A 12,931-nucleotide genomic window follows, 5' to 3' on the forward strand; every position below is an offset into this window, starting at 1 on the left:
CCCTTGCCAATGATCGGCCACGAAGGAAAAAAAAAGAAAATAATAAAAAAATTAAAAAAAGGCCCGTGCTATTTTCACTTCTTTATTAACTCTTGACACTCCTTTATCATATTGAACTGACTACATTATCCCTTGCGGGTCCTACTTTTGATTTGAAACGATTGCTTGCCTTTTTTTTCTTCATTTTTTTTTGTTTCGATTTTTCTAGAGACGAAACTATCCATGCTCCTATTAAACGACATCTACTAAGGTTAAATGTGGGGCCCACCCCTTGATTTAAGATAATTTCTTGTCTTCTTTTATTCTGTTTTTTGGTTTTTTCCTTTTGTTTCTCCATTTGGAACAAAATTGGTGTTACTCTTTTCTAAAAAATAGTTTATTTAGTAGATAGCTAACTAATTATTATGTTTTCGACCAAAAAAAACTAATTATTATGTTAATGAGCTGTACATTCTATTTTTTTTGTACTAGGAAACTAATATTTAAAAAATAACCTAAGCACAAATATGAGTAAAAAGAACCATTTACCAGTTTTTAGTGCGCATTTCGTTTAATTATAAGTTTAATATGTGTCATTACTATATAGTTTATGTATTTCAACTGCTTTACTTTCATTTTATTAAGTGAACCTAGTAGTCCAATTTTGAATTATTTTTTATGCCATCATCGCATAATGTTTTAAAAGATACTTTCAAAAAAAAATATGACAAAGTTAAGTACATAAAACATTCTAAACATCCATTATTATCATGCAAAGGTAAAGAAAATGCTCCCTAAATCATTATTACATATAGTACTATCTTTGTCCTGATTACATGGTATAATTAGCTGTTGACAAGAATTATGGCAATTGTAATGGCATTATATAAGACAACCCATTCAAACCATTTGCAAACACATTTTTTTTGTCAATTCTAAATGCATCAAAATTTTCATAGAATCATCAATGAAAATAAAATTATCCTCAAAATGCAAATGTAGTGTAATACTAAGAAGTTGCATATGCAACTTAACAAAAGATATTGTTCGTGGCTTCTGTAAAAAAGGTTACTCTCTCGGAAAAAAATATTTTACTTGAATCAGACAATAAAAGTTTTTAATTACATCAATAAGAGAGTCATTATTCACTTAATGCAATATATATCAAGGAATCATATTCAATGCTATAGTGCGAGAATCTCCAAATGAACTTGTCGACATGATTGATTGCCGTTCTCCATTCGCAGTTTCATCATCAATAGATACATTTAAGCAATTTGGGTCATCTTCAATATTGTCTTCCATAAAAAAAAAAATGAAAGATGAGTAAATTGTGTATAATGCATTCACTAACCACAATATTCAATCTTTGAGTAAATTCTTGTAAATTTGTACCGAAAATTGAAGTCGAAAAATTCACGATTATGAGAATTACCTGGGGAAGTAAAGATAATTATTGGCGGAATAAGTTTAGAAGAAGACAAATATGAATGAAAAACTTTAAAATGTAATGGGTGTCGAAGAAGCGGCTAGCGTGAAAAAAGTTATTTGAAAGTGACGTGGATAATTTTGTCTTTCAATAAAATTGAAACAAAAGAAAAAGAAGAAAAACTGTAAGAAATAATCTTAAATCAAAAGTGAGACCAACAATAAATAATGTAGTCATAAGGGAGTGTTTGGAGCCAATAAGGAGGTGGAAATAGCGCGAGCATAAAAAAATTATAAAATTTATCTACGTCAGCGTCGGTCGTGCCACTTAAGATGCCCGACATCTATGTCAGTAATATCCTGACAAAATTGGCCGGATAGATTCAATTGGCATAAATGCAAAAGGTTTATGACTGAATTGATACCGATACACAAGATTCATAACTTTTTTGGTACTTTCCCCTCACGAGTTTCATGACAAATGTGACCATCTACTCGCTTGACTCAATATGCAAGGCCTTATACAAGATTCTTACACATATTTGTAATGGATGAAGGGCAAAAAGGTAGGTGCTACGCAAAGATTCTCACCTACTTTTCATATTGAAATTGTACAGTTATAGTGTACCATCTAATTGAAAAGGGTCGTCTCAGCTGAAAAAGTAAAATACAAGAACTACAACAAAAAAGAGGATGAGTTTGAGGATTGACCATTTCAATTGAATAAAATACTAATTTCATTGAAGTAGATTTATCAAGAAATATCTCTTTTTCTAATTTGCTTTGAGCCGACAACTATAGATATTGTAAATAATAGAGAGTAAAGCTAAGTAAGCACGCTTATACGTAAAAGAGAAGCATGGAAAGCATTAGGTTTAGAATTTTGTTTGTTTGTTTTTATTTTTTTTATTTGATTTAGAGCGTTAATTTGAGATAGAGAAAAAGGAAACCCATCAAGGCATAGTAAATTTTACCGATATCATCGTCTAGTTCGATTCAAGTACATAAGAAAGAGTTTCGTGATACACACCGTGTTAAGATGATCAAGATTGATATGATTCCATATGCAAAAATATCTAAGTTCGTTACGTACAGTGGACTGGCTATAACGAAATGTTGGATGGAAAACATAAAAAACTATCTTTCAGTTAATGGAAAGCATTTTTGAAAAATAAAATAAAATTAGCTAATACATCATTAGAATTCACATAAAATATTGCGCATAGGATATTATGATTGCATTGATTATGGCTTCCAACTTAGAAATTCATTGGCTTTCATGAGTTTCATGACAAATAGGACCATTTACTTGCTTGACTCACTATGCAAGGCCTTACACAAGATTCTTGCCAACATTTGAAAAGGACGAAGGGCAAAAAGGTAGGTGCTGCGCAAAGATTCTCACCTATTTTTCATATTAAAAAATTGTACAATTATAGTGTATGCCGAATCTAAAGTTGTGATAGCAATTTGGCCAATGTTGCGAAAGTTTAGGGAGCTATATCCTACCAAACATGAATGATAATTTGGCCATTTGATAGATGACCCGAAAGTAAAAGAGTTCAATGGGGGACTACTCTAGCATCCACCGAACAAAAGCCATCGCGATATGTCTCTGGGACCCTGTGAAGTGTGCAATGTGGACCACGTATTATGATATTTCTCGTCTTGAATCTCAAATAGTAGATGCCTTATCATTGAGCAATTAAGAGAAATGAGGGAAAAGTGTCAAAAAAGTCATAAACCTTTTGCATTGATGCCAATTTAATCCTAAACCTTTTTTTTTATATCAATTCAGTCATAAACCTTTTGTCTTTGTGCCAATTCAGTCATTCCGGCTAATTTTGGCTTGATTTTACTGACGTGGATGCTGGCTGACCTACGTGGCACCGCTGACGATGACATGGATAACTTTTAACAATATTTTAATATTTTTCGAATTTTTGTATTTATTTTTAAAAAAATTCTTTTTTTTTCTTTTTCATTCCTTTTCTTCTTCCTCCAGCCGGTCGCCGAGCTAGAGGCCAGGGTCAGCGAACCCGCCGGCCTCTGGCGAGCCTTGCCCCACCCCGTCCCGCGGCCACTGGCAAGGGCGACAATGCTTGACCTTCACCGGATGGCCGCGAGGGTGGCCTTGCGCTAGGCTGGGCAAGGCTCGCCCTCGCCGGATTTGGAGAGGGTTGAGCCTCGTCGGCCATGGGGGAGGCCCGACCCCGCCAGATTCGATGAGGTCGTGCCTCGCCCAGCCCAGCTCGAGGCTAACCTCGCGGCCATCCGGCGAGGGCTCGAGGCTCGTGCTGGGCTGGGTGAGGCTCGCCCTCGCTGGATCTAGCGAGGGTCGAGGCTCGCCGGCCATGGGTGAGGCCCGACCTTGCCAGATCCGAGCTCGACCCTCGCCAGATCCAGCGAGGTCGTGCCTCGCCCAGCCGCTGGCAAGGCTCGTCTTCCTCATCGCTGGCGAGGGCGAGCCTCGCCAGTGGCCAGCGGGGCTTGCCGGCCTTGGCCTCTAGCCGGTCGGGCTGGCGACTGGCTAGAGGAAGAAGAAAGGGAAAGAAAAAGAAAAAGAATTTTTTTAAAAAAGAATAAATTAAAAATTAGAAAAATATTAAAATGTTATTAAAAATTGTGTATGCCATCGCCGGTGGTGCCACGTAGGCCGGCTGACGTCCACATCAGTAAAATCCGGCCAAAATTAACCGGAATGACTGGAATGGCACAAAGACAAAAGGTTTAAGACTGAATTGGTACCAAAAAAAGGTTTAGGAATAAATTGGCATCAATGCAAAATGTTTATGACTTTTCTAACACTTTTCCCGAGAAATGATTGTCGTGTTTGATGCGATCGCCACCATCGACAACATTGCTAGACGCTTGGACCAAACCCATTTCCTTTTGGTGACGATAATTTTGCCCACTTAAGATCGGTAAATATCGAGTGATCAAGCGACCCGAACATGGAATTGTTTACGTTTTCAGCAGAGTAGGGAACTGAGCATGCCTCTCGCACATCAATTAAACTCACCATTACGGGAAATCGAACGTGTGCCGTGTGCCTATCATCTCCATTCCCGTCCATTTTCCTAGTCCATTCAAGCCAATCATCGCTTGGTAAGTAGGACAAGAAAATGTCGCGATCCTCGACATGCGGTACTTGGCTTAGCTGGACGATGACACCATCCTCGGGAAGCATCTAAATATCTATCTGCGATCTTTTGGCAAAATGGAATCCCTTTCAAACATTTTGATTCAAGCTTTTGTGCATTCAATCCAGATAGAAGACAGCTATGACAAAGTTCCCCAGGTTCCCGTCGGCCCCTTCGACATAGATGTCACCATATGTTCACGGGGTGTCGTCACATGTTATCCACTGCCAGCGCCAAAATCGCATCATGTCGCCATGTCAACACGATGCTCGTCGGCTCCGACTCCCTCCGTTCATCTTCCTATATATTCAGAACCCCATGCATCGACACTGTCCCATGAACAAGCAAACGAAAGATGAATTGACCATCTGATTCCCACCAAGGGGCAATTCTTGCTTTTGCTCCAGTCTAGTCTCCCCCTCGAAATCCATCATAATTTCCCGGTACACGCAGCTTCGTATCGATCTGATGATGCGGATCATTGCTAGCCGCTTCTCGACTATGCGGGGGCATTGTCATTACTAGATAAGGTAGCGTAGGATAGCATAAGATGCGTCGGAGAGAATATTTGGGGTCAGAATTTTGCTCGCCTCGGCTTGCCGGACATTGATATTCAGAAAGGTAAAAACTCATACAACCTTTCGCATATGAAGTGCATAGATCAAGTCAATGAAACATGCATTAGACTTGAAACGTGCATGGAGAAGATAGAGAGAATAGAATTAGGAAATTTGTCACAGGTATACTAGTTTGGGATTTTTCGTAATTAATACCACGAAAAACCCAAAATTGGTACATTTATGACAAATTTACCCCAAACTATTTTTTTTATCATAGGTGTACTAGTGTGAGGTTTTTGGTGGTTAAAAAAATAGTTCGGGGCAAAATTGTCACAAGTGTATTAGTTTGAGATTTTTTGTGGTAAAAAAAATAGTTTGGAGTAAAATTATCACAAGTATACAAGATTAGGGTTTTTCGTGATATTAATCCTACTTTTAAAGACAAGCATTGCTCAATTCAATGAGACCTTTTCTTCCATAAGTTTCAAATTTCAAAAGCCCATTGAAAGCTCTTAGTATTTGAATGTACATTGTAGACGTATATGCATGTTGAGTTGCATACATACGTACGTACGTACGTACGTACGTACACGCATGTTTGAATCATCATGTTGGAAATATCTCGATATTGATAAAATGTTATGCATTTCATAATAGAATGACATGGTTCTTAAAAAAAAAAAAGCCAAAAAAAATAGACTCGAAAGCTTCTCCTCGTGGATAGGCTTTTTCAGCTTGTGAAATATCTTCCATGCATCTTATCAATTGTACTTTTAGAACTTTTAAAGCATAAATGGCTTATAGTCTAGATACCCTCGGTACGGGAGTTCGCACTGAGGGAGCCCAAAAGTTCGAACCTGTCAATGTATTTTGGTGGATTCATATTTACTAAAAAACTTAATTAGTCATGGGCCAAATTTTCGATATAGGATTTTTTCTAACATAACTCACACGTTCATTTCACCATAAATTATACTTCCAACTTACACAAACAAGGCGCATCAAAGTTTTGTGAAATTTTTTTTTTGAGGAAAGTTTCAGTTTGATAATATATTATCTCTTCAGGTGTTGTTACGCACACAGATATAAGAATTACTCTAAATGTGTATATATATATTATCTCTTTTGGGTATATATGTATGTTAGAGGATGATGTATATGTATGTACTGGGTCTACTTGATCAGTCTTAGAAACAATACGGATGTAAAAACACGACATAAAAATAAAACCAAAATAAAATGAGAAACGATAATTGATAGGTGACAGTGTTTTAAGGATGCTTATGTGTTGACAGGCGGTGGATCAAATATGAATCATTCGGTAGATTCATATTTGATCCACAACCTGTTGACGCACATGTTGTCTTTAAGGCTTGCCATATGAACACCAATGATATATATCCTCATATATGTTAGCTCCTCTGGTGCAGTATCACATTCTCGTGTACGCATATATCGTCACTCAAAAGGGTATTGTCTGTTAGAGGATGTTGTATATGTACATGCCGGGGCTATTTGGTCAATATTAGAAATAGCAAGGATAAAAAAACAACACAAAAAACCAAACTAACAAGAAAAATGACAAGTGATAAGTGACAATGCCTTAAGGATGCTTATGTATTGACAGGCGATGGACCAAATATGAATCTATCAGGTGATTCATATTTGGTTCATCACCTGTCGATGCACATGTTGTCTTTAAGGCTTGCCATATGAGCCAACAATATATATCCTCATATATGTTAGCTTTTCTGGTGCAGCAACACATCCTTGTATGTGCATATATCTTTCTCAAAAGGGTATATATGTCTGTTAGAGGATGATGTATATGTACGTATAGGGGGCTATTCGATCAATATTAGAAATAGCATGGATGAAATAAACAACAACAAAGAAAAAGCAAAATAGAAGGAAAACAACAAATGATAGGTGACAATGTCTTAAGGATGCTTATGTATTGTCAGGTGATGGACCAAATATGAATCGTCCAATAGATTCATATTTGGTCCATCACCTGCCGATGCACATGTTGTCTTTAAGGCTTGCCATATGAATTAACGATAGGTATTGACTAATTTGGTGCGGTCACACATCTTGATATGTACATATATCCTCACTCAAAAGGGTATATATGTATGTTAGAGGATGATTCATATGTACATGCCAGAACTATTTGATAGATACAAGAAACAATATACATATAAGAAAAACAATATATGAAACCAAAACAACGGGAAAAATGCCAAATTATCGATGATGGATTAGATATTGTGAATTATTCAATAGATTCGTATTTGCTATACCACTTGTCGTTGCACATGTTGTCTTTTAAGGCTTGCCATATAAATCAACTATATATCCTCGTTATATTAGCCTTTGCATGCAGTCACACGTCCGCATATATGCATATATATACCCTCACTCTAAAGGCTATGTACGTAAGTTAGAGGGTGATGTATATGTACTTGCTGGGACTACTTGATCAATATTAGGAACAACATGGATAAAAAAAAAAACAACACAAAAGGCTAAAATAACAGGAAAAACGACAAATGATAAGTGACAATGTCTTAAATATGCTTATGTATTGACAGGCGGTGGATCGAATACGGATCATTCGGTTGATCCATATTTGGTCCACCACCTGTCGACGCGTATGTTGTCTTTAAGGCTTGCCATATGAGTCAACGATGCGTATCCTCATCATCTTAGCTCTTTCGAGGCAGTCACACATCCTCGTAATATACATATATCCCCACTTAAAAGGGCATACACGTTTGTTAGAGGATGATGTATATGTGCCTGTCGGGGCTATTTGATCGATATTAGAAACAACATGGATAAGAAAACGACACAAGACACCAAAATAAAACAGGGAAAGCGACAAATGATGCGTGACAGTAATTTGAAAAATGCTTATATATGGACAGGCGATGGACCACATATGAATAACCCGATAGAATCATATTGGGTCCATCCCTGTCGATGCACATGTTGTCTTTTAAGGCTTGCCATATGAATCATATATATATAGTATTTCAAATTGACAAAGACCGTGAAAATATCATGGCAATACACTGCATTATGTGCATCTACTTTGTTTGGGCTTTTCTACGTTCTCAGGAACAGATCCGCATTGTGATCGCAAGGCTTGCGCATCTACAGCTCTCCTATTCAAGACGGGCTCGACCCAGCTCGACTCGACCCGTTTAACTATCGGATGAGCACGACCTTGGTTCGAACCGTTGAATCAAATCGAATAAAACTGGACTGAAATTTCCGGTCCAATTCGGGTGCGCGGCTTCAGAATTTCGGCCCGCGACTAAGTCACACCGGGTTCCGCCACCACTTCATTTTCTTTTGCTTCGATTTTTCTAATAAGAGCTATTATATTCCGAGAAAAGAAGAACCGTCGATTGTATATCTTTACCTTTGAGTGCGTGAATAATTATCGGATTAATTGACATCCAATAATTCTCATTTTATGTAGTTCGATTCGAGTCTTTTTCGAAACAAAAATAATTTTGTCCAATTCGATTTGGTTCTCTATCCGAATCGTGTCGACCCATACTAGATCGGATTTTCTAGCTTTGGCCATCTAGCTAGAAGCACGGTAATTCCTCACTAAGGAAATATAACATCCGCTCCAACGTGCATCGTAATTCCGGAATAATGACATGCGAGTATTTGAACTCGTACCCATTCTACAATCGTGCACCTAAATTTCTTTTTTCAATCAAATACCGTGACTTTACAATTGGTCGCTTCGGTACCCGCCGCTTCCTCCGCCCCCTTTCGACCTATCGACCACCCCCGACGTTACGCGAACAATTTCTTCTTCTCCGGCTAATGTCTCTTGCGGCCGCTCTCTTCCTCCGCTTCACTACATCACCACCTACTTCAATGTTCAATGTATTGTCTGCTTGCTCGAAATCAAGCGTTTGGGGGAGAAAAGTTGGCATTACGATCGAAACTGATCCAAAATTATGGTCAATCAAAATCGGGGAAAGAAAGAAGCAAAAGAAAAGAAAAGCTTTGAACTATACTGTTTGAATCGGTCAGAGCATGCCAGAATGGAAAAATTGACCATCATTTTAGGAGTAAAATCCCGAATACACCGTATCGATGTCGATGCGGGGAGCGCGCCCTTCAAATTATCTAGACAGTTGGACTAGTCGAAGTACACGAAGGCCGGCCCCGACACCGGCCATGATTATCATCAATATTTTTCTATTTTATTTTGTAGCGTGCGTCGTAGTCTCATGGTATTTTCCCTTCCACAATAATCAACGGATCCATGATACTAAAAAAACGCTAAGGCGCTGATAAATAAACAAAAATAAATGTGAAAAATTGTAGTCACAACGAGACGTAATATCGACGTGATGCGATCAAATGCAACTAAATACTTCTATGCTGGCCCCCCAAAAGGAAGGCTTTTGTTGGTTGGATATTAGATTTTAACATATTTATAAATTCAGACAAAAAAAATTACTCAGATTACGACGCCATGAACCGGCTTGAACCGAACCGAATCGTCAAACTACTCGGATTCCTTTACTTATTACACGAACTGAACGAGACCCAAATTGGAAAAGACCCGAAATCTTCTGTTTGGTTAGGTTCGGGTATTTTTGACATCCCTCTTCGAACTCTAATCAATAGGGACGAGCATGATTTCAGGGTAGAACTGGGAATCAATCCGATTTTAGGTTTTGATGAGATCCAATCTGGTTCCCAATTCCATATTTTTAGGAACCTATACTATCGGTTCCCGGAGGAACTGGATTGAGAAACTGAGAACCGAACCCTACAGAACCTTAAACTAGAAATTGACTTGTGCACTTTGGCTTTCTCGTTCTACGAAACCCGAATCTTCCTCTACGTGAGTGACTCCTTGGCTTTCTAACGTAGAAGTACGATGTGTCCAGGCGGACATTCTCGACATGGCCTCGCGACAGAAAGAGGTAAAATCCTTTGTGCGTCGAGTTCTCGAACCTATGGCGATCTGTTTTCACTAACAAATGATTTCCTCCTCGTCGAGTTGGATCAGATTGCAAATTGTGATGATGGGTTGTGTGATTTGTAGGTGAAGATCATGACGAAGCTGCACCGGAGGGATGCGAGGGAGAAGCTGCTTCAGGCTATTGACGATCTGAAGCTGGACTGCAATTCAAGAAAAGATATATTTAAACTAAAACTTGGATTTTGACCCAAAAAAAATAAAAAATAAAACTTGGAATCCGAGAAAATTGTAAGGCGGCTTTTGACAATTACTTTGGCTAATTAAATACAACGGTCCATTTTGTTTGTAATGCATTATTTTGATTAAATTCCACACGACACGTTTGGTAGAATTACGTTTTTGGATAAAGAATGAGGTTTTTTTTTTTTGGCTGACGGATAAAGAATGGGGTTAAAAAGGTGCATTAGATTTATACAATAACTAAAAATGAAACTAAAAATAAAAAGGAAATTGGTTTCATGGGTAGACCCTGAAATCGACTCTCGAACTTATGAGTAGGGGCGTCAACGGCTCGGTTCGGTTCGGGTTTCTTAAAAGCCCGAACTGAACTGAATCGGAAACCCGAACTAAACCGTTTGGGTGTGCATTAGCTATGAATGGAACCGAATATAACCCATATCGAAAATCCGGTTCGGTTCAGTTTTTTTTTTTTTTTTTTTGTAATATTAAGAAGATGTTTAGTGAAAAAGGAGAGAGATTGTGTAAATTGTAATATTAAGAAGAGGGACGATTTTCGGTTCGGTTCGGTTCAACAAACTGAACCCAAACTATCCGAACCGGAATAAGAAATAGTCACTTTCTTATTATTCGGACCGAACTGAAAATGCACGAAATTCCGATTTGATCACCCCTACCCGTGATGGGGCAAGTTCTAGGTTTTAGGGTATGCAACTGTTGACGCCAATAAATTAATTAGGTCGTTGACAGTAAAAATAAATACACGAAAAGAAACAAGGATAAATACATCAGGATCATCGATGAGAGGTGACGTAAGCCATAAATGTTTGGCTATCAAGATTACGACAGCAGATAGCTGGCAATCATTAAAATATCCTAGTGGGAAGTTTAAGAATTTGAAAATTGAAAAGATTGATGTCATAGAAGAAATAGTTGCTGCCCGGGTATTCGTACTGTGGATTGTTGACGAGAATTGTTATGAAAATACCAGGCCATCGAAGCTATCGATAAGAAAAGGAACACGTGGTTTTTTGCACGATCAATGATGGATACTTGGCAAGAAGAGACAGATGTCGAGACAGGAACAAGATCGATGACGGTTACCATAGGTAGAAGGGCAGATGTCAAAATAAAAACAAGATCGATGACAGTTACCTCATAGGAAATAACAAGTGTCAAGACAAAGAAGAGATCGATGACAAGTGTCAAAGCAAGGACAGGGTCAAGCAGTAGTTATTTGAGAAAATTGAGATGAAGGAAAAGATGAGACCGACGGCAGTTATTAGATGTAATCTGACAAAAGGCTTAAAAGTACAGTTATCGTGGTTTGGGAATTATCTTTACTTTGTCGTACCGTACTTTCAGTTTCTTTAGCTATAGTCATCTACGTTTTCAGCACAATAGTTTTGGAGCATGGTAACGATGGAGTTCAAATGTCACGTTGCCAGTCAGTAGTTGGTCAGATCCATTTGAATCGTCTATAGAGTTCGAAGTTCGTGTCCTTTGATCAAAATAAACAAGTTCTTTGTTCTTGCCCGAATATCTCCTGTCTCGAGTCGCCGCAGAACCCGGTCCCCTCTCATTAAAAACCGAAGAACGACTTTTAGTGAATTATATTTCGTCGCGGGATCAATTCCGGCGAAACGGCAGTGTAGGTTCCAGATTCCAAAGAAACTGGGGGAACCGGTTCCCGACGAGCAGGTTTCAAGTTTCGGGACGTGAACCCGGACTGAAACCTGGAACCGCCTAACCCCGCCCCCCGGCTAATCTTAGCGCGTCGCCTCGAATGGAATAAAGCGGGGGGTGGCTGTCGATTCCCGATTGATCGGATCGATTCAACAAAGATTTTATAGCCCCCTCGATGCGGAGGGAAGAATCATATAATATTTGCGGAGGGGTTCCTTCTTTCGTGGGCACGGCAGACGGCAGACGGCAGTCCTTGTGCGATGCTCTCCGCATCGTCCTCCCAAGAGCATCTTCTTCCCTGCCCCCACTTCCCCCATTAGGGAAAAAAAAAAAGGTCCGCCGCCCACGGAGTCTACGCGGGGTACAACGGCCCACCCGCCACCACCACCACCCGTCCACATCCGAAGTCACACGAATATAACTATGCACGTTTGATTATTATTATTATTATATCGATAATGTAAGGGCGTGATCGGTCCGTCATGCCTTATCACGTGCATTTGAATTCTCTCCTTTGTGTTTTTTTTTTTTGAATCTTCTGGTATAGATTAGGTAGCCCCCGGCTGCGATGACCAGTTTGATGAAACCGTACGGTTTTTTTAAATGTATAATTAGTCTCCGGGTGAGAAATGTATTCTTGGTGCCCCGGGATTTGGACCGTTCTGAATTGCTGCGAAGCCCGTGGACGTGGTCGGTTTAAGGATTTCTCCTTTGTGATCGGGTGCCTGTCTTCGAGCACCGGCGCCGCACGACCTGCCTCGCGATAAATTGCGTTCCCCGGCGGTGTACATCAAAACGGGATGCAATAACTTTCTCGAGTATAGGTTTAGGTATGGGACCGGCTGTTTTTACTGTTTGTCTAGGCTATTGATCTCCGGGCGGTTGTTGTGGCTTCTCTCCCTCGAGTTATCTTCGAGGGCCGGGGCAACCAT

Source organism: Syzygium oleosum, unplaced genomic scaffold (assembly GCF_021117445.2).
Source record: "Syzygium oleosum isolate NSW1041296 unplaced genomic scaffold, Sole_v2.1 Sole_v2.03, whole genome shotgun sequence".
NCBI lineage: Eukaryota > Viridiplantae > Streptophyta > Magnoliopsida > Myrtales > Myrtaceae > Syzygium > Syzygium oleosum.